We start from the raw sequence: 20,870 nt of genomic DNA, 5'->3' as shown, positions 1-20,870 counted from the left end.
TCTCATAAAAGCAGCTTAACCTTTGAAGCTCCCCTTTTGGCTAAGTCCTGTGTGGCCATCCTGTGGGAGGAGGGGGCACCTCTCTCCGCAGCTACTGGCTTTGTTCCTGTGCTGGGGAGTCATTAACACGTCTCCCCAGGTTTTCAGAAAGCCATCTGTAGTGTCAGGGCCTTTGTGAGGCAGCTGAAGTACAGAGTGGCAACTTTCCAAAAATTGCCTACCTTCAAAAGAGGCATAAATGTCGCCTTGACCATTAAGTCGCATTTCATGTCATAATTAGATTGATACTTTACATGACCCAGTTAGGTAGTCCCATTCAGAAGTTATCCGGGTTGGGATGCCTATCGGGAACTCTGTATTAGCCAAAGGGGGCTACTAACTTTATCGCGAGCAAAACGACAATTTGGAAGTGTAGATGTTAAGACATTTGAAAAATATATGTCTTACTTAACAAAATACAACTCCCTGGCATAAGGCTCTATAGTCCCCCCTTAGAGGATACTTACATTTATTGTTATGGGAGGGGGCGACTTTGTCATTGGTGTTAATGGCAAAGTCGAACTGGCAGGGTAAAAAATACCTTTCCAGTCTGAGGTGGCAGGCTGGGAGCAATTTTGTACTATGTCACACACAGGGTGGCACAAACAGTACTGCAGCCCTGGGTGGACGTCCTGCCTTACATGTACTAGGTACCATGTACAAGGGACAATCCATTGCAATTGGGGGTATCCAACAGTGACACTTACGTCTGGTTAGCAACAGGCCTCGGTGCACTCTGAGTCGAAAAATCAGCAGCATCAGTCCAGAAAGTGGGGATTGAACATGCAAAAAAAGAGGCGTTTCCTTACAGTTTTTAGTAACTAATCAATAACATGTTTTAATGTATTACATTCGAGTTACAGGTCTCCCAAAGTATTTCCACCTCATTTAAAAATCGTTCATGTCCTGGGTAATTACTTTAGCCAAGGCTCGCTCATTTTTATGTTTCATTTGAGTAGAAGGGAGATTGTTTCTTTCCTTCCCGTTCTTCCATCCTCCAATATAGATGCCAGGCAGAAAATCTTACAATGGCGTCACATCAGTCGAGTTACCTCAACAAAATGTGGCTACGGCAATATGCTTTCCAAGTTTACACTTCATAGAACGATGCCTGATGGAATGCCCAACTACTGTCCATCAAGTCCAAGACACCCTACGCACGGGTAACCCACTAATTGCTGTCTGTACACTTAAACATCTTGTGGCCACTCATGGTGAAACACGTGAATTTGTATATTGTGCACACTAGTGCACGGTCAGTGAGGCAGAAAAGCACCATTCAGAAATAGGCTGTGGTGTTATAGCTTTTAGATGGTAACGTCTTCCAAAATGTTGATGCAATCATTGGCATAAATGGAAAAAGTATACACAGGTATGCTACTAAGAGATGTGACAACATGCACTGCTTTTGTCGAAGCAAAGGCAGAAGGGGGTACCGTGGCCGGCCGGCCAAACCAACACTGATACAGACATAGTTCATTTTACCAGCTGAAGTAGCACTGTGCCAAAAGCAGCAAAAAGCTGATAAATCTAGGTCATCTGCGTGTGCCTCATTGAAAAAAAACTCATATTTGACCGTTAAACAGTAAGAGAACATGTTGGGAAGAAGAAATATTTATAATTGCTTTTTTAATAAATAAAATGTGCACAGTACTACAAACAAAGTGTACACATGTTAAAATCATGTTGACATTTTAATTCGTTTCTGATTCACTGGTTGTTATGTTAAACATCGTAAGCCGTCCTATTTACCCATTTACTACACATTTTATAGTTCATCTTCTTTTGAATGCCATACTAGTAGACTACCAGCTGCCTAATCACATACTGGCAACTGTGTCACAATGAATCTGACTTCTTCGCACACAGACAGTAAAGATACAGGTAAGTACTGAGTCACAAAGATTTTGCTGTGACTAGCTATTGTGGTATACTACTGAATTCCAGGAGTACGCCATGAGTAAACCAGGATTCCTCTTAGCATTCAAAAGTCAGCAAGGAGTACTAGAGTAAATCATACATACTCGGCGGGTGGAGTTGAGATTGCCCCTCGAACGCTACATACGCACCTCCAATACCAGAACATGTTATTTCACTGTACTAAGAGTTGTGCTGCCCCTGTGACTCCCCTTCATCTCATCACCTTCCAAATAACCCACTGAGGAATTGTCGTTAGGAGCCCATCGGATGCACACGTTCGGGATCTGGATGTCTATAATCAAGTATAACTATATATCGGCATTTGCAGTCCTATTACACTCTGGGCCCAAGTCATAAAGCTTATACTCATTTTCTGAGTGTGCTTTTTTTTGTACTCCCAGGGGGTTTAGTGTTACAAGAGGCCCAAATTGAGAGTCACATTTAGAGTAAAAAAATAAAACTGTATGCAATTTTTAGAATAAAAACTAAAATTACAAGGTGCGGATGGCGAGGAGTTAACAGAGAAAAAGTGTGCAGGGAGTTTTCAAGATATGTAAAAGATTAACAGACTCCTAAACTCCCATTTTATAATTCAAGGCATACAAAAAAAATAGAAATGCGTCTGGGAAAAATGTTGCTTGCAGCCAAATTCCATTAGATATCTTTTCAATGCAGCATTTGATCTCAAGAAGCTGTCACCAAAAACGCAGATTATTAAATAAAAATAGGAAGGAAGGAAGAATACTTCAGAGTTTCCATCTCACGAAAACAGTCTGAAACGGTCTGTGAATCACTCCTTTTAGCTTTACAAGGAACACATTAAGCGAATGTCTTACATGACACAGTCCCACTCTCTTTGAGATACCGTTCGTTTATGCCCTTGAATCGTCCTACTACTTGAATTACTGACTGCTACCATAACAAACAAGTTTGTTTTACCCAAGCATCAAACCACGGCTTGAACCAAGCTTGCTGACACTCAGCTTGTTCTCACATAAACCAGGCAGAGCCAGTCTAGAAGCCAGCCTAAATCTGCTATCGGAAGCAAAAATCAAAAGGAGGCCAGAAAGACCAAAGCAAAAAACACGAGTGTCCCACATCAGGTCATGAATACAAACATACTTGCCCCTCGAGTCAACCTACTTTTACGCATAGCTAACGAAAGCAAACTATACCCAACATGTTTCTGTTTAGGCGAACGTTCCTTCCCTCTCATTATCTCCTTGTTTCCTCACCAAGCCCCCTCCTCCCCGCCCAACACACGCTTCCCATGTACAAACAATTTAAGCTTCCAACATAAACGAATAGATCCAAACACCCGCCATTAAGCTCCAGAATTAACCACCAAGAGGTAACAGGTTGAGTGAACACAACGTATGACAAGCCTGTGCAGCTTGAAAATATCACCTAATGAAGGAGCAGGAACAACGGTTGGCGCTATACTGCACGTTCCCACCCACTCATTTCATCCTTTATCGCAGGGCTTTAAGAGGGCCGGGTCTTACCAGTGCGCAGCACCGGCAGTTCTAAAAAGCAGGTGCTGAGCCGGGTCCCTATTGGGCTTTCCATTTCTGCCATCACCCTAAGGGTGAAAAAAAAAACTCATCTCTGCAGCAGTACCACCCTTCACTGCCTGCGAGGCAACTTCAAAGAGCCTCGTTATAGTTTTTTCACAGTCTTGTCAGTTCAGAACCGAAGCATTTTCAATATTTTATACTTCGACGCAATAGTTGTTGCTCATTTCTCTTAAGCAACTAACAACCATTGACAAAGCCAATAGGCCTGGCTTGTTGTAGGTATGATTTATTTGTTGTATTATATAGCTAGATGAATGAAGCAGCTAGTTACCATTCGGGTGGCACACTATGCTAAGCATAGATTTTAAGCTTATTGTGTTTAAGCCACGCCCTTAATTACACCGATCACGCCCCTCTCTGAAGCCACACATTTTTTATCCCGCTTAAAGCCCTGCTTTATCGCATACGCTTTATATAACTAAACCAGCACGAACACTGCACGAACCATTAAGAAAAGTGACAACTCCAGAGGCAGCAGCATAAAGTAACGTCGCGTTTACTGCTTTCAAAATCAAAAAAAGTAAATCCAGCAACGCGACGTACAGTAGGATATGATAACTAATCGATGCTACAGTTGCCACTGTACCAAATGTTGCCGGAAGACCAAATTATTACGGCAACAATGCTGGCGCAAATACCTGACCCTACACTACAATCTTGAACGTGATACTGCATATGCTGAAGGAGTGCATGGTCAGAAAACTTACAACAGTAAACTGCAAACAGGATACAACATTTCTGGGGGTATTCCAGTAGAAAGTGGGCACATAGCAAAAGCTACCATTGCTGCTAGGTGTACGACTCCGTTCACTACCGTCATGTGTTTCAACCCTATTTATTGTACCTGACCAGAACCAGTATTCCTACTGTTCTAGTCTAATGAATACAAATAAATCTGGGCCAGAAATGTGTATTAACGAGGTGCAAGTACATCTGGGCAATGTGGAATGATACTTTATTAACAGGTGAAACCTGTCAATGTTAGTAGGATGAAGTAAAGGCACGTTAACGAGTCTCAAGGCAGACAATAGAACACAAAAATCAAAATCTGCTTCACTGCGGCTTTAAGTGAAGGGAAGGCCATCAACTGAAAAGGGGGGGCCCTCGGCCCCCCCGCACGCATGGCGGCGCGGCGACCGTCGCCCCCACTGTCTCCTTTGTTGCCATTCGGCGGTGGGGGCGTGCCCTGGGGGGCGCGGCCCACCGCCGATTGGCTGGCGGCCCCCTTGACCCGGATCCTGGGAAGTGGGTCCGGGTCAGGGGGGGCGGGCTAGAGGAGGGGCCACCTGGCCCCTCAGGAATAAAGAGATAGGGAGCGCCCAGGAGACCCCCTTGTCCCTGGACGCTCCCTCGCCGAAACGGTGTGCCCCGCGCTCGGGGCTTCTTTGTTTTTGTAATGTTTTGCTTTTCTTTTTTCAGGTAGCAAGCTGTTCCAGGAGCTAGCTGCGTGGAGCCAGCCGTCGTGAGATCGCCAGGATCCGCATATCAGCCAGGGACGCGAGGCGGCAGTGGAGTCTTCCCCTTTCTTTGCAGGGTCATCGGCGAGGGACACGAGGCGGCAGAGGGGTTCGCGCCGAAAGAACGAGGGAAAGAAAGGCGCCATGAGAGCTGAATGTCGCCTCGTTTGCAAGGGGGAAATTGCCCAAAGCTGTGGGTGAAGTTGCTTTCAGGTCTCCGGTCCGAGGGGGAGCATCAGCATCGTCACGGAGGAGCCATGCTCGAGGATGCAGGACCATTGTACAGTTAAGTTGGGCACGCTGTGTAGCACAGTTTAATATAATGCTGCCATGCGCATAGTAGTTTTTGTGCGGTGCGCTGATATTTGCTATTGGCGAGGGCTGAATTGCATGGCGCACGTGTGTTGTCTTGGGCACATACCGGGAGGGTTGCTACTATACTAGTGCCTGGGTCGTGCGTTGAAGGCGCCGCTAAAGCCGCCCCATGTGTGTTTAAAATACCAATATACGAGTGCACAAGGCTACCGTCCTTATCCTGGCTGGGGGAATTTATGCTGTTCGAGTGTAATTTAAACTCTCGAGTTTCTGCCTTTTGTTTACCGTTGCCTTGCTGCTTTGAGCCGCGTGTGTAGAGTGGGACATATGTGGAGGGGAGGAAAGCAGGAGGAATGTCCGCTCACTTCATTTAATTTAGGCGGCAATGGGGTGTGTTATGTAAGGTCGGAGCAGCGATATTTACATATAACGAACCGTGTACTATCTGCAGGAAACCATTGATCTTTATGGGGATTATTCTAATGCTACCTTTAATCACAAGAATGTCTGTGGCCCTATTGAGTTTTAATATAACAAGAGATTCTCATGGCCAAATGTTGCTTGCGCTTTTTAGGCTCCAATGTTTTACTCAGCGTTTCATAAACTGCACATCAATATCTCCATTTGAGGGCCCCCCCCTTTTTTCATTTTCTGTGCTTGTCTCATGGCACAATGTTAGAGAAATGGTATTAGTATAAGTGCTTGGTCAAGAAATCTTTGAGGAAAGATGCTTTTCCTTTCGTTCTGTAAATGACTGATAGACCCAGAGTTATTGGAGCATTGCTTGGATAGAATGGTGAAAACTGTCCAAGTTATACTACAGGAAAAGTGCAGTTTCATGCTCACAAGATCATAGCAATTCCACGGTGTCTGTCGGTTTCTTCAGTTGTTTAAGGTCGTTTTATGGTCATCGAGCAGCGACTCATATGTGAAGCTGTTGGAAAAAATGTTATTTGTTAGACCTAAGAGGTTGAAAGAGTGCTTCTAAGTTATATAACACAATTTAAGGTGATGTTTTCGGGTGGAAGGGGATCTACTATCCTCATTTTCACACTGGAAGCCTAGAGGTAGGCAATGTACTAATTATGTCAGGAAATAGAAGCCAGATGAGCAATATGTGGATCTGAATGTTGTTGTCTAAATTTATCGGTGGGATTATGGAATTGGGCTTGCTGTTCTTCAAGTATGGCGCTAGATCACAAAGACATGCCTTGGCCACCTCAAGATGGCTGGGAAATTAAACTTGTGACAACTGCAGCCTCAAAACCAGCACTCTTGGTTCAAGCAGAGGAGAATCACCCATTATCTGTTTTGTGACCGTTTCCATCTCAGTCCAAAGTATTCTGCGTAGATTTACACTACATATTGAGGTCCTTTTCTGCTTGTCCACATCCCCTTCAGCAGAGTGTGCTCACTGCTGGTAATATCTTGTGTAGTTTATATGGGGTGTAGGACCTGCTATACAACCACTTACAGTGCACTTACAGTGCACTTCCTATTTCGAGTACTTATTGAGCTGTAGTGGGCATCTAGACATACCACCTCCCATTCTTTAGAGGAGAGCTTTCCCAATGTTACTTGCCAATTTCATTATTTAAGTCCACACAAATATGCTAGTGGGTATCGGGATGATGGAGTACACCTTTAAGATTGTTCCTTTAGGTGTGATGAATGAGCTGCGTCCTCTAATAAAGAGTGGTATGTTCAATGCCTGAGTTTTAGCATAATGTAATCTTTGAGATTCATCAATCTTAAAATCCTCGGACCAAAGGAAGAATCCAAATGTTACGTATAATGGGTGTAGCTGGTTAGTACTACCTCCCTCCCGCTATTTGTGAAAGAGACCGGCCGTGGCGGCTGATGGCATTTGAAAGTGGTGAGGCGTTGAAGTCAGGTATAAATGTAACGTCGCAAAAGCACAATGCTTACCTGCCCCGCCATCAAAAAGGGGGTTTGAGAGGATGTTCCCCAGAGAAAGGTTTGAAATTAACAATAGCAAATGGAACATTTTACTATGGAAATGCACAATATTAGCAACATGGAGACTTGACAGCTATAAATCAACCGTTTGCTTGTCAGATCATGGCACAAAATCTGCCTTTGTGAACAGAGGTGCCCCGGCAAAGTATGATTAACAATTAGTTATTATTACCAGCGGCTTAATGTTGTTAAGTCAAATGTAGAGCTGGAATATAGTCCTGGTGGAGTGTGTAAAGCGAAAGTAAACAGGCACAATGGAAATATTGTTTACTGCGGAACACTTCTATTTTAATTTTAGTTGAACCTTTAACTTTTGCAACTTCGAGGATATTACGGTTACTGCATTTTTAAATAAGATGTTTCCGAATGATCTGAAATGTCACACCAATGTTGAGCTTCGGAGACATACTAAATCAATATCTACGATTATCATAATATGACATATTTAGGTAACATGTTCAATAATTTTCTCGAGCATGCAGGTGAATGATGACGGTAAAAATATAGCTTGCTTGAATGTTTTCAGGCTGACGCTAACAGTTTGCATCTTCATTTGTATCCCAAAGGACAAGATTTCACGCAATTTGCAATGTCATCATGTGGAGGGGCTAAGGGCACATATAACCGGATTTGACACTCTGCAATAGTGGGGCCGTGCTGTCACAGCAAGGCAGCTGGGCTGTGATATATTATTGTGTTATATTGTGACATTAAGGTTATTGGGGGGCATGCTGCTGCCTTTCTAGCCGAAGTTAGACTTGTACCTTGAAAGTTTCTTTCACCAGTAACCAGCTTAACACAAATGTGGTCAAGTAACACTGCCCCAGGTTTTCAACTTTTAAGAGTCTAGTCAGCCCAAAAAACTGTGACACTTACGCTATCTTAAATTAGCACCGGCAGTATTCACTGTATTCAACTGGAACTGCCTCATTGTTGTCCGCTAGGCGCTGGCAATACTTTATCCAAGCCATGGTGGCTGCTGATTTCTCTTACGCAAGAAACAGCTATTGACGTAAGTCAAATTTTTGACACTATAGAACGACTATCATTGGTGTCTGCTGGGTGATAGTTAGAACAATCATGGAACCATTCACGAATAGGGATACCATCTTCTCTTGGGGTCAACCTGGGGATTAACGACATCTAAAGGTAGGGCTGGACGGGGCGGAGAAAGCCAGTTTCCCTGCAAGCCAAAGCGGAAAGCCAAACAATGGACTTATTTCATTGTGGGGGTAATAACCATAGGAGGTGCTGTTCACTATTCTAGGGGGGACATTGCACCAGTCCAATCACTGCACCTGTCCAAACGACCATTCATGGACGATAGGTTAAAGTCAACATTATTGGTAGGCTATCCGAGGGTTAGCTGTATTGCGTGCAGCCTTCAGGCTAAGTCTTGAAGGAATATAGGGCAGCTTGTTTTACCAGTCTTTAATTTCATGAATGAGTAAATGGAAAAAGAACAGGTGTATAACAACAAATATGTATTGGTAAAAAACACACCCCTTTAGTTCAGTCAGTAAACTTAGTTAGCACACAAGTAAACTGGCACAATATACGTTGAGCCTATGATGAGATTTGAGGCAAATGATTCGGTGTGAAGACCTCTATAGCACACAGTAATTTACCACCATATACGTTGAGCTCTAGGGGTACACCAAAGCCATGTATTAATAATATGGTGGGGGAACCACGAATGGCATAGAGACAGGGCCTAGAGCCTCTAGAACGACTAATGGGGGTCCTGATAAAGATACACATCCTGATGTCACACCTAAAAGGTGCCCAAGAGCCTAGTTGCGGCATCACATAGTTCTGGGGATGCATGTGATCATGTCCGGGTGGCTGGGATGATATTTCCCAGAAGCCAAAGTGGCGTACTTAAAAGGTCCTTGGGGCCAGTTTAGGGCCTGGCGGAGTTTGGGCTGTGCTAATTCTTTAGCCAACAACTGTGATACTGCACTGCTAGGTAAGCCGTCTTGTTTTAACACATAGATCCTATGCATAAAGACGTGGGTAGGACACAGACAAACTGAGGCTATGCTTAACATTTGCTGTCGGCGTGTTAAGGTGTACGGATCTGGCATTAAGATTAGCTAAATTTAACGACTGATGGTAATGTAAGTCTGACACGTGTACAGCAGTTATTGCCGGAAAGACTAATGGTGTGTGTCTATCTTTCCAATTTATGTATGACCGGGTCCATGGTTGATACCTGGAGTGCTCCATATCACAACAGCTGCAACAGGTGGACAGCTCAAGGGATGCTTACGTCAGTCACGGCTGGGTCCATGGCGGATATCTGAGGAGTACTCCACACCGCAACATCATCAGTGGGTGGACGTCGAAAGGAAAGCATACGTCGAGAAAGAAGACACCAAGGGCCCAAGTATTGCTGGCAGGTGTTAGTGTTACCCATTCCCTAAGGTGGAAGTGGGAATGGTTACCCGGGTTTTCTCGGTCTTTTTCTGGTTCTTGCAGTTTCTCAAACCTGCCACGCAGGGGAGGAACTCCTCACTTGAAGTTGTGGAGCAAAAAATGGTTACCCAGGTTTTCTTGGTCTTTTCTGGTTCTTGCAGTTTCTCAAACCTGCCACGCAGGGGAGGAACTCCTCGTCGGAAGTTGAGGAGCTAAAAATGTGCCAGCACAAACAACGTGCCGGACGCAGGACAGGGAAGAGTGGGTTTGAGGGTCTGTGCCATGGTCAGTTCAGGAACTGCTTTCAGGGACTTTTAGCTCAGCAACCCGACCCCCTGTCAGTGGTGATACCTCACGTAGGGGGGACTGAATGGGCCAAACTGGGGAGGCGAATACTCATTGATGGGTTCATCTCCACTGTGGGTGGGTCTTCAGGACTAGCCCGGGTGGCACAGTGGGTGGGTCTCAACTGATCCCAGGGTGGCAAGGACCCGGTCAGGGCGTTGAATCACTCGATAAAGAGGATCAACACACAGTGGGACAAATTATTTCAAGCCCCGGTTCCAGATGATCCAACATGGGTGTATTTGTCCTACCTGGTAAGGGGAGTCCATTTGACGGAGGAAGGAAGGGGCCTGGGGTCTGGGCCTGGTTGGAAGGTTTGCTAGAGTGAGAACTTTCTAGGGTAGGTCTAGGCAGGGGGAGGCCAGATCGTCGGTTAACAATGCTGGCCTGTGGCGGTAAGGTCATTATCGGTGAGCACATATTTTGAGGTCTGAGGGGGCGGGCATCATCCTATGGAGGTTCCCGCCCAGGGGGAGGAGCCTGCGGGCCACTCCCACAACTCCAGGGGCAAGGTAATAGATGCTGCAAAGCAAAGGAGCGCGGGTAGGAGTAGTTCACGCTTTCCTTAGGCTGGTAGCCACCCCGCGCGCGTGGACTCATGACGCCACCGGCGCAGAGTAAGGGCCCTCCTTTAGTGGGTAAATGGAGTTCAGGGCGTAGACCGGGCAATTCCCGGGGTAACACTGCGCATGCGCACATCCAGAGGGGAGGCGCAGCTTGTAGGACCTGACACCGGTAGTGACCCTGCCATATGGCCAGAAATGTACAAAAATTCTAGATGAGGATGTTTAGTATAAGTTAGGAACAACATGTATTAGAGTTTTGTTAAAGTCAGGCTCTCAAACTTGTTGCTAAGAGTATGTACCTAAATGTCCTGCTGAATTTTTGTATAAATTGTTGATTATGCAATTAAAACCTTTTTTTAATTTCATACTTTAATAAATACGGCCGGGCGACTAGCGCCCGCCTTCCAAAAAGTAAAGACGTCTCGTGTCCACGTTCCTGGGTATTGGGTGCCGGATTGGGGGGGAGGCGGCAGCTAGTCGCTGACCATGTGAAAAGGGGGGGCCCTCGGCCCCCCCGCACGCATGGCGGCGCGGCGACCGTCGCCCCCACTGTCTCCTTTGTTGCCATTCGGCGGTGGGGGCGTGCCCTGGGGGGCGCGGCCCACCGCCGATTGGCTGGCGGCCCCCTTGACCCGGATCCTGGGAAGTGGGTCCGGGTCAGGGGGGGCGGGCTAGAGGAGGGGCCACCTGGCCCCTCAGGAATAAAGAGATAGGGAGCGCCCAGGAGACCCCCTTGTCCCTGGACGCTCCCTCGCCGAAACGGTGTGCCCCGCGCTCGGGGCTTCTTTGTTTTCCCACCCACCATCCCTTGGAACAAAAAGTTTGGTAGCAGTTCTTATCTCTGGTTGAAGGGTAAGTTCTGGATGTACGGTCCACGGGTCTCACAGGGTAATAGAGATGAACGGTTGGTGTATTTTGTTGATGCTTTTGTCTAGGAATTTTTCCCCCTTTTAGCAAGTCATGTGTGAAGTGAACTGTATTTAATGCTATGTGTCTTTAGGCCTTTTTTCCCTTTGTAGCTATACGTTGATACTGTTTGAAGTGAACTGTATTTAATGCTATGTGTCTTTAGGCCTTTTTTCCCTTTGTAGCTATACGTTGATACTGTTTGAAGTGTACTGTATTTAATGCTATATGTCTTTAGGCCTTTTTTCCCTTTGCAGCTATACGTTGATACTGTTTTATTAGCCAGTGTAGCTGTCCTTTAGAATTTTTTCCCATAGGTCGTCGTATTTATTAGGTATGGGGCATGCGGTAAGGTCATTATCGGTGAGCACATATTTTGAGGTCTGAGGGGGCGGGCATCATCCTATGGAGGTTCCCGCCCAGGGGGAGGAGCCTGCGGGCCACTCCCACAACTCCAGGGGCAAGGTAATAGATGCTGCAAAGCAAAGGAGCGCGGGTAGGAGTAGTTCACGCTTTCCTTAGGCTGGTAGCCACCCCGCGCGCGTGGACTCATGACGCCACCGGCGCAGAGTAAGGGCCCTCCTTTAGTGGGTAAATGGAGTTCAGGGCGTAGACCGGGCAATTCCCGGGGTAACACTGCGCATGCGCACATCCAGAGGGGAGGCGCAGCTTGTAGGACCTGACACCGGTAGTGACCCTGCCATATGGCCAGAAATGTACAAAAATTCTAGATGAGGATGTTTAGTATAAGTTAGGAACAACATGTATTAGAGTTTTGTTAAAGTCAGGCTCTCAAACTTGTTGCTAAGAGTATGTACCTAAATGTCCTGCTGAATTTTTGTATAAATTGTTGATTATGCAATTAAAACCTTTTTTTAATTTCATACTTTAATAAATACGGCCGGGCGACTAGCGCCCGCCTTCCAAAAAGTAAAGACGTCTCGTGTCCACGTTCCTGGGTATTGGGTGCCGGATTGGGGGGGAGGCGGCAGCTAGTCGCTGACCATGTGTTTTTCACTTTGATATCCTTTCTACATAAGTGTACAAATAAGCCTTTGGTTTATACGTTCATGGGGCCTTGCCAAAATGGTAGTCTAACGCATAAAGGATTGGTTTTACTTGGTGGCTCGGTTACAAGCAACCTACTGCAAAGTGCTACCGCTGCTCGTAAATGCTCCATGGAAATTACTGTCGCATGCTGCTACAGTAGGAGGAAAACGCTGGTTGATTCACAAGTCTCAAATTAAATCAGAGTGCGCAAATGCATTCCTCATAATAAGGAGACGTTGGGGATGTATTTCATAAGATTTAGATTTACACTAACAATTAATAATTATTATGAAGGCAGTTTTATAAAGTGCACAGCTACACACTTCGTCTGCTAGCACAGCAGGTTGAGTCTTCTCCTAATCACTTTAACTCAAAAGAACAGGTCTTTAACTCAGTAATGCCATGTCTTAAGTTGTTTTCGAAATGAAGCACAGTTCCTTTACGATTCTGGGAAGGTTTTCCACATCTTGGGGCCTTAATATGTAAAGGAACGTCCCCCAAAGCGTGAGTTTCACCCTGGGAACCATGCACAGGGAAAGTTCACTGGACCACAGTAGACGGGGCGGATGGTAAGGCCTAGCATAGCAAAATGTTGACGATATCTTGGGCTCATTCCTGACCTTGCTCTATACATGTAGCACAAGCTTTTCAAGTGTATTCTCTTCTCCACCTTGAGAAAGTGGAGTTCCGGACAAAGGTCTGTAGTTGATGCATTTTTGGCAATCTAAACTGCATTCTGGCTGCAGAATTCTGGACCTACTTGCAGCCACCTTATCGAGGCTTTATCCGCCCCCAGATAAAGCATGTTACGGTAATCCATTCTCACTGTAGTAAGTGCCTGAATTACTGTCTTTTGCTTAGGAAAAGCAAAAGGCAGATAATTTTTGCAGCCATTTCATGACAGCAAAAAATGTTGCAGCCACCTTCACCACTTACGGTTGGTCTCATGGATCACTTGTTATCCATCACAAAACTCAAATTCTTAACCTTAAGAATCAGCTTGGGTAGAGGACCTAGGACCCCTGGTGTAAAATTGCCCTACAACTATGTATTGTTCCAGACTGGACAGTTAAACCTTGAAGTAAGAGGTCTGTGTGTATTACGAGTAGACGAGCCCATAGTAAGCTCAAATCTGACATAGTCTTGTCAGGTTCTAGTACGATTTTATACCAGGAGCTGGGATTTTTCTTCATATTCTTTACTATTCCATAGTGACCTGGTCTATCACTTACTCTGGATCTGTGGCTTTTGCCACAAGCCACACATCACAGCGGTCTGTGTAGACCGCTTGGCCATCACCATTGTTCCAATATATATTTTGGGCTATAACACAATGTGTGGAGATGCCACTTACAGGGGCTCTGCAGTAGACACCAACCGACTTCATCTGGATCTTCTCACATGAACTTGTGACCATACGCTTATATCTGTCAAAAGCCTTGAAAAAGTCACTGTGTGAAGAAGCATGTGTTGGCTGTTTCAGACGAAAGAACTTGTGAATTTGAATATACGATCTCTCATACCTACAATAAAGTGAAACTCTGTTTAAAAACTAGTCCTTAATGTTTGGACCTTATAGTATTTTATAACACTGTTTGAGTGCTTTGATTTCTGTCTATATAAAATTGAATACCGTCTGGATCCTTGGATCCAATGTGTAATTCACACCTTGGGTAGTAGGGTGTGGACAACCAAGTAAACAATTAGTTTTGCAATTTTACAATACCCACGACAAACATATGTTGTTAACGAGGTGTGTTAATTAAACCACTACTAACTACCCTTTGCTCTTTTCTTGGACGATGCATTGGATCGTTAAGGCGTGTGTGGCAAAGCCCAGCATCGTATTACATGTCTGAACTGGGGTGGCAGAGTGGGCTAAAGAACGGTGATCGATTAAACCCAGATCTTTTGACTGGGTGTGAGTGTTTGATTGATTCAGATGCTCCGTCCATCACCACCCCCTTTTGTACCGCAGCATCGTATTACAACGAGTTGTAAAGGTCAACCCATTGTAATACCTGAAAGGTTTAAAGTATGCACGGTAAAAACATGAATGTTAGAGTCACAAATATGAACATGTGACTGTCTCTGTAGTGGCTGCATTGGTCCAGATACCGTTACCTTAAAATCTAAGCCATTTCAATAAACCACTGCAGCTTCATCCGCTAAAAATCAAATGTATATTCATCACTGAAGTGTCCGTTCTTAGCTAGCAGCAAAAAGAACAAATGGTGGACGGAATGCTGAACAAAGCAAAAATTCATCCACAGTCACAGATCTGGGTTTCTTCCATTCTTATCCAGTGACACAGGAAAGGTATCACACTTCCTAGTGCAAGCCCAAAAAATCAAACTCCCTGTCTCAGTTAGTAGTAAACGACAACAATCATTGAGATCCAGTTAGACCCTCAACTTCCTGGCCCAGAGATTACTCTTGATGGCTACTGACCATGGTAACTACACACGACTCTTTAATATTATATATAGAGAGATAATTCGAGAAAAATACCTAAAAACATTAAATTTGATTCCATGGTTCATCTTCATACTAGTCTGGACTTATGAGAAAGAAAATTAAGAATGGCAAAATGGGGAAGTAGATGCAATTTACTCAGCAACCACAATGGCTTAAAAAGGAACTCGCAGACAGGAAGGGAAAATGGAGTAAGAAGAAATCACATGTCCATTATATCTTTAACTACAGTGTGAGCGTTAAATGAACATTTCCTGAACCAGGCACCGAGTTCAGTTATAACAGCCCCCATTTCAAGAAGAACAACATGAAGGCAACTCAAACCAAAGCTTAAGAGTGTATGGCTTCGTGTGTCTGATGTGGGTGTGGCAGGCAAAGATGAGATGACGTCGTAGCCAAACAACTGTGTGGATGCAGGGACAGGTTGGCAAGGACATGTCAAAGTCCAGTAGGATGGACATGTGTACGTGGTGTGAATAAAGGCATGCAAAGCCAGATTCAAGCCTTAAATTGGGGAGGCGTACAAATTAGATAATTGCGACAAGATAGTACCTGCTCTGGGTCTGGTCGCACCTCTGGGATTAAAACGATGTCCGTCTTTGTTAAGCCTTAAATATCCTCAACAGTGACTCATACTGTCCCAAGAGGGAATGAACTGTAGTCTAAAGGCCGACATGCAAGAACGCGCTCGAGAATTTGTAGGTCAAACCATTTTTATGTAAGTATAAAATATATATATATATATATATATATATATATATATATATATATATATATATATATATATATGCTGCTCTTTCATTACGTTGGTGTTTAAAGCACCCAGGGCGATTTCAAATTCCATCAAACTTTATCAATTCTTCTCATAAACATATATACTCTGTCTTCACGTATTTTAATAGGCTCCCCACGAAACTCAACTAGCATCTAGCTTTGTGAACGACACGTTTAGAACATCATGTCCTAGAACACAGTGGCGCTGAATCCCAATACTGTCAGACTGTGGCCAAAGAGTTAATTAACATCAATATGTTTGCTATGTTCTTGGGATTCCATTACGCTCACATGCTTCTAAACGTTTGGGCAAATTATTTAAATTCAAGAAAAATGAAAGGTCACTCTGAATTCTATGATTGGCGTAGAAGTGGATCCAGTGGAAAAAACAGTCTCCATCGTCCAAAAATGCACTGGATTTTGAGCTCTGAACTGGAAAAGTTTCAGATACGGCTTACATTTTTTTAATCACACAACACCTAAAAACGTCCAAAACTTACAAGCATAAAGACAGGGGTAGTCTAATGTTCCCTCACTGGCATTTGTGTAGCACGTGTTTTTACGCTGCTAATACCTCTTTCACAGCACTTAAGTGCATCTCATCCTATACAGTTTAAACGTATAAACAAGTCCCTTAAAATATATACATTTTAATCATAAACCTGAAGAGCCCGAGGCCAAGTGTCAGTGTTCTTTACATTATGGTACGTGTAGTACTGGACGTATGACAAGATCAGCAAAAACTCATCTATCAGAAAACAAATAAAAACATAACTGCGTGAGAATTCGCATCATATAATGATCAATCCGACTAGGTGTAGTTGTAGCAGTTATCACGACATTCTACAATCACAACACATCCGACAACTGAAGCCAGGAGAGCTATCAGCCAAAAACTACCTTGTCTGTCGGAAGAGGGATTAAGGGAGGGCGCCACTTCGGAATAGGGTCCGCAGCACAGTGACGGGCGATGCACTAAGTATTTTAAGGGCGAGAACCAGGTTGGCATAACGGTTCTAGTTTCTTGGCCACTGCCTTGGTACGAAATTGATACCGGCCTCTCTATTATATGCGTGGACAGACGCCTGGTCGAGAAGCTCAATGCCTATCGTGGTTTATCCTAAGTTACATCAATATTGGTGGCTTTATCAAAGTGTTAAATCACAAAAATAGAAGATGAAATGGGTCTACAAATCTGCAGCAATACTGCGGTGTCTGGGCAGCCCATCCTGCCTCCCAAACTCTAAGCCCGGCAAGGTCTAACCTTCAAGCACTACATAAGTGCAGACTCCCTTACTTACCTAGTGCCCCGAAGCGTGCGCCTGACCCCTCCTCTGGTTCACCTTCCACAATATACACCACGTACCGCAGCCACTACGAGCCTCCCTGAATGACAGACAACCAGCAGAGCAGTCAGCTGATGCCATCAGGTGACGGGGAGGTGTTGTGTGGTCACATGACATAATACCGAACGACTGTAGTCTCATCGCTTGAGATTCCATAGAAAGAGAAAACGTTTTACCGATAAACGCCGATGCAGCAGTAAGCCTCACATTTAATAAACACAAAGCGGTGGAAAAGAAGCAACGCGCTGGAGATATAATCGCATTGCAATTACAGTATAGATGCAATGGCAGAGTGTGAGGTATTGAATTAACACGAATGTCAGGATAAGACTCGGTGGTTTCTCTTTCCTTGCCCTCTGCTGTACATTTACGGGGCGGCCATCTTGGAGCGTGCACATTTGCTTTTCTGAGTGACACATCAGGAAACCTACAAGTTGTTTTTGTGCGAAGGAGTCGAAATATGTGCCAATTGTTTTTATTTATGTGTGGTCGTGAGAATAGGCGTGTGGTATGCGCTCTAGTCTATGCGCGTATACGCGATGACGTGGCACGCACTAGACTAGAGCGGATAGGCGCGCATGCGCAGTAAAGGAAAAAGGAAAGGCGCGAACGCTAGGAACGGCAGTTGGCGACCGGAGCTTGACATAGTTAGACGCTCGGCGCCCTTAGCTCTCAACCTATTGTAATGATTTAATAAACCTGAGTTACATACACTAACCTGTCTCTGCGTGTCCTGTGGGAGAACTACAAACATTACAAGGCGATTGGATGAGTCAAAGAATAGATGAGTACAGGGATAAAATAGTGGGTGAATACCTGCCAACTCACACGGTGTAGGGCAGAGGTCTTCAAACTTTTGGATGCCGAGACCCCCCTGTCAAAATTTTCAAGCGTAAGGACCCCCTCCTGACAAAAATATCTAAACCTCTAGGTTATGAGGAAGGTGAGGACCAAATTATGCGACAGGCTTGACTAAATTGTGTGAGTAGAAAATGTAAATAATGTTCTGTGATGCGTATTTTGGGGTAGCATTGCTTTATAATTTAGAATTTTTTTAAACACAGTAATACTGAGGAAAGATTTCACCCCATCAGTACCAGTTTATAACCAAAAGACAGCAATTAACATCAGAAAGATGTCTAGTCAACCTCTGTGAAGGGCCTCCCGAATACGCGCTGCCACATTAGAAGCTCACCTGGCCATGGCCGGGAGCAGCAAGTGTGCATTCAAACAGTGGCGGTCTTGTGCAGAGTTAAGCAGTTTACCCATGCCCCTTTCCTTCCATCCCTCTCTTCTCTCCTCTCCCAACCCCGGATCCCTCTCTCACATTGCAGGCAGATAGTTATTAGCCCCAGGACACCTTTTGGTAACAGTAGCGCACTACAAATGTAAATAATAGGCAGAAGCAGGGGATCCACTAGACTTGAACTTCGGGGGGGGAGGAGGTTAACACTCCCAGCCAGGGCTTGTCCAAGCACTGGTCGCACACGGTGCAACAGTCTTTCCACCTTCTCCATGAATTCCCTCACTACCACTCACCAACAATACACCTCATCTCTCTATAGCACCTGTCTGACAAACATTTCATTTTTTTATAGCGCTACTCATAGTTTACTCACACTCAGTTCTGTGATGTGCATGGTACATCTTCTTTGTACCAGGCACTTTAACCTTCTGCACTGTGTGGGTGACAAGATTGCCCATGTGACTGCACGGTGATAGAGCGCGCGAGGTCACCCAGCCAATGATTTCGCCGTTTCCGGCTTCAGGGCCCATATACTTTCAATTCACACTATTCATTGACAGGGCGACTTCACGGGCTGCTACCAATTGTGTGTGTGTTCCCTACTGTTCTTACTCAGAGTACCCGACTTACCCTCCACCGACACGGGTACCTATGACCACAACAGATCAGGAGCCTAGCTGTAAAAGGAAAGGCAGCAAATGCAATTTCAAATGACATTCAATACTGTTGTAAATGACCACGGACAACTGGAAGTTTTAAAATGTTTATCTAAAGTTCGTTTTCATCAAGCATCAAACTTACAAGAATAAGGCAATCAATAACCAAGATAATGAAAAGTACATAACTATAGAGAAATAAAGTCAATGTAATCATTTAAATGCTAATATGAGATGCAAAAGGAAAGGCTATGCATTCAAGGCAAAAACTCTTTAGAAAATTTAAGTAAGGCCGTTCTAGACCATATCAGAAAATGACAAACTGCAATGCAAAATATGATTTCTACAAGGTAGGGTAACATGGGAACATATCAAGAAATATGGCAAATGACTTTTCGTTTCAATAGTTGCGGCAAAAGCATGGAAAAATCAACATGTGCAAGGTGTGTCTTTATTTAAGCAAAAGACAGAAAAATAGAAAGGTGCAAGTTAAAGAATTTCAGAGCAGTATTTACCTAGACTGGTGTGGAAACCAAACCCTGGCCACGGGTCAGTTAAGGACAGGAAACCCTCAAGGAAGGATACCCCTCAAAGGACAGCAGGTGCAGAATGGACACCCAGGACAGGGCAGGATACCCTCGGATTAGGAATCAGGACAGGACCCTCAGGACAGGACAGCAAACCCTCAGGACAGGACCGCTCAGGACAGGACCGCACCCGCAGTTTGGAAGCAACGCCTGCGCTCCACCCTCTCTGCAGCTATCGATCAAGACCCCGATTGGGTCAGCGAACTCCCAGCAAAGTGCTTCGCCAGCACTTTTAAGGTTCAGTAAAACCTTAGTCTATGGTCAATTTTCGGACAGAGTGCTCAGCAGCGCTCTGTATCTTCAGTCACCTATTGAGTGCGATGGGTCAGTGACAGGTCAGCTAAACCCGACAAGTCGGACGACTTCCCTAGGTGAACCCAGGGTAGATATACTGTTTTGGGACAGGGTACCACCCCCCAAATGTTGCAAAGTGTCAGAATCCCCAATTTCGATTGGTCCTAAGGTAGGATTTGGGTAACACACCAATCAAAACACACTATTTGGATGCCTAATTTACATCTCTGGGTACCGCCTAGCAAGATTGGGGTTCCCATGAGAAACTGCACGGCAAACAGTAGCACAACACACAATGTATCATATGAGGAGCAACATTCTCCGTTCTCGTAGCGCAGAGGTGGCTTTCCCAGGCGCATCTTGACTGTGGCTGCCAGCTGGCTGAGTTCCACTGTCCAAAGTTGCCACCTTTCAGTGCTCCATGATCATGCGCAGAAGAGACCGTCAATATGGCTCCCAACCAGTTCGGACCCCCATTCCCCGCGGTACATGAAAAGTAAGCGAGAACAAATTAATACATAGAAATAACATTATGAAAACACATCACAGGGTTTGTACCTTCAACTTATCACTAAAAATTATACTTATGCAGTCTAACGTTAGCTACATATAAACAGATACAAAAGCAGTGGCACGAGCAGTACCACGTTACAGGCAAAGCTATGTATTACGCATGCGCATAAATTTCCCTCCAACTCTGCAGACCCGTCAGGACACGTGAGCGTGGCTGACGCATGCGCAGTAACTAAATACAGGCGGCGGCCATGTTTTAAGGACACGGATTAAATGCATTAGAAATACACATAGGCAAGCTTCATAAACTTTACTTAAACATAAAATAAACGTTAGTAAGACGTACATTTATTACCTTGTTACACATAAACGAGGTTCATGAATACAGCAAGTCGCAAAATGTGCG

At 44.8% G+C, this 20,870-nt stretch overlaps 1 protein-coding gene across 2 annotated transcripts in view; it reads right to left on the bottom strand.

Annotated features, from left to right (window-relative positions):
- ATP6V1H (ATPase H+ transporting V1 subunit H) overlaps positions 1 to 17,272 on the bottom strand; it is a 172,651-nt gene extending 155,379 nt beyond the window's left edge. The window contains exon 1 of one of the 2 annotated variants that reach the window (XM_078666460.1): positions 17,124 to 17,272. The gene's annotated coding sequence lies outside the window, so the exon portion shown is untranslated. The remainder of the gene's footprint in view (positions 1 to 17,123) is intronic. The other variant, XM_078666461.1, reaches the window with a different exon arrangement.
- Between the last annotated feature and the right edge of the window lie 3,598 nt (positions 17,273 to 20,870).

The sequence above is a fragment of the Lissotriton helveticus genome, chromosome 11 (genome assembly GCF_964261635.1).
Source record: "Lissotriton helveticus chromosome 11, aLisHel1.1, whole genome shotgun sequence".
Taxonomy (NCBI): domain Eukaryota; kingdom Metazoa; phylum Chordata; class Amphibia; order Caudata; family Salamandridae; genus Lissotriton; species Lissotriton helveticus.
The sequence above is the reverse complement of the archived record's forward strand: the minus strand, read 5'-3'. Positions and strand labels throughout refer to the sequence as shown.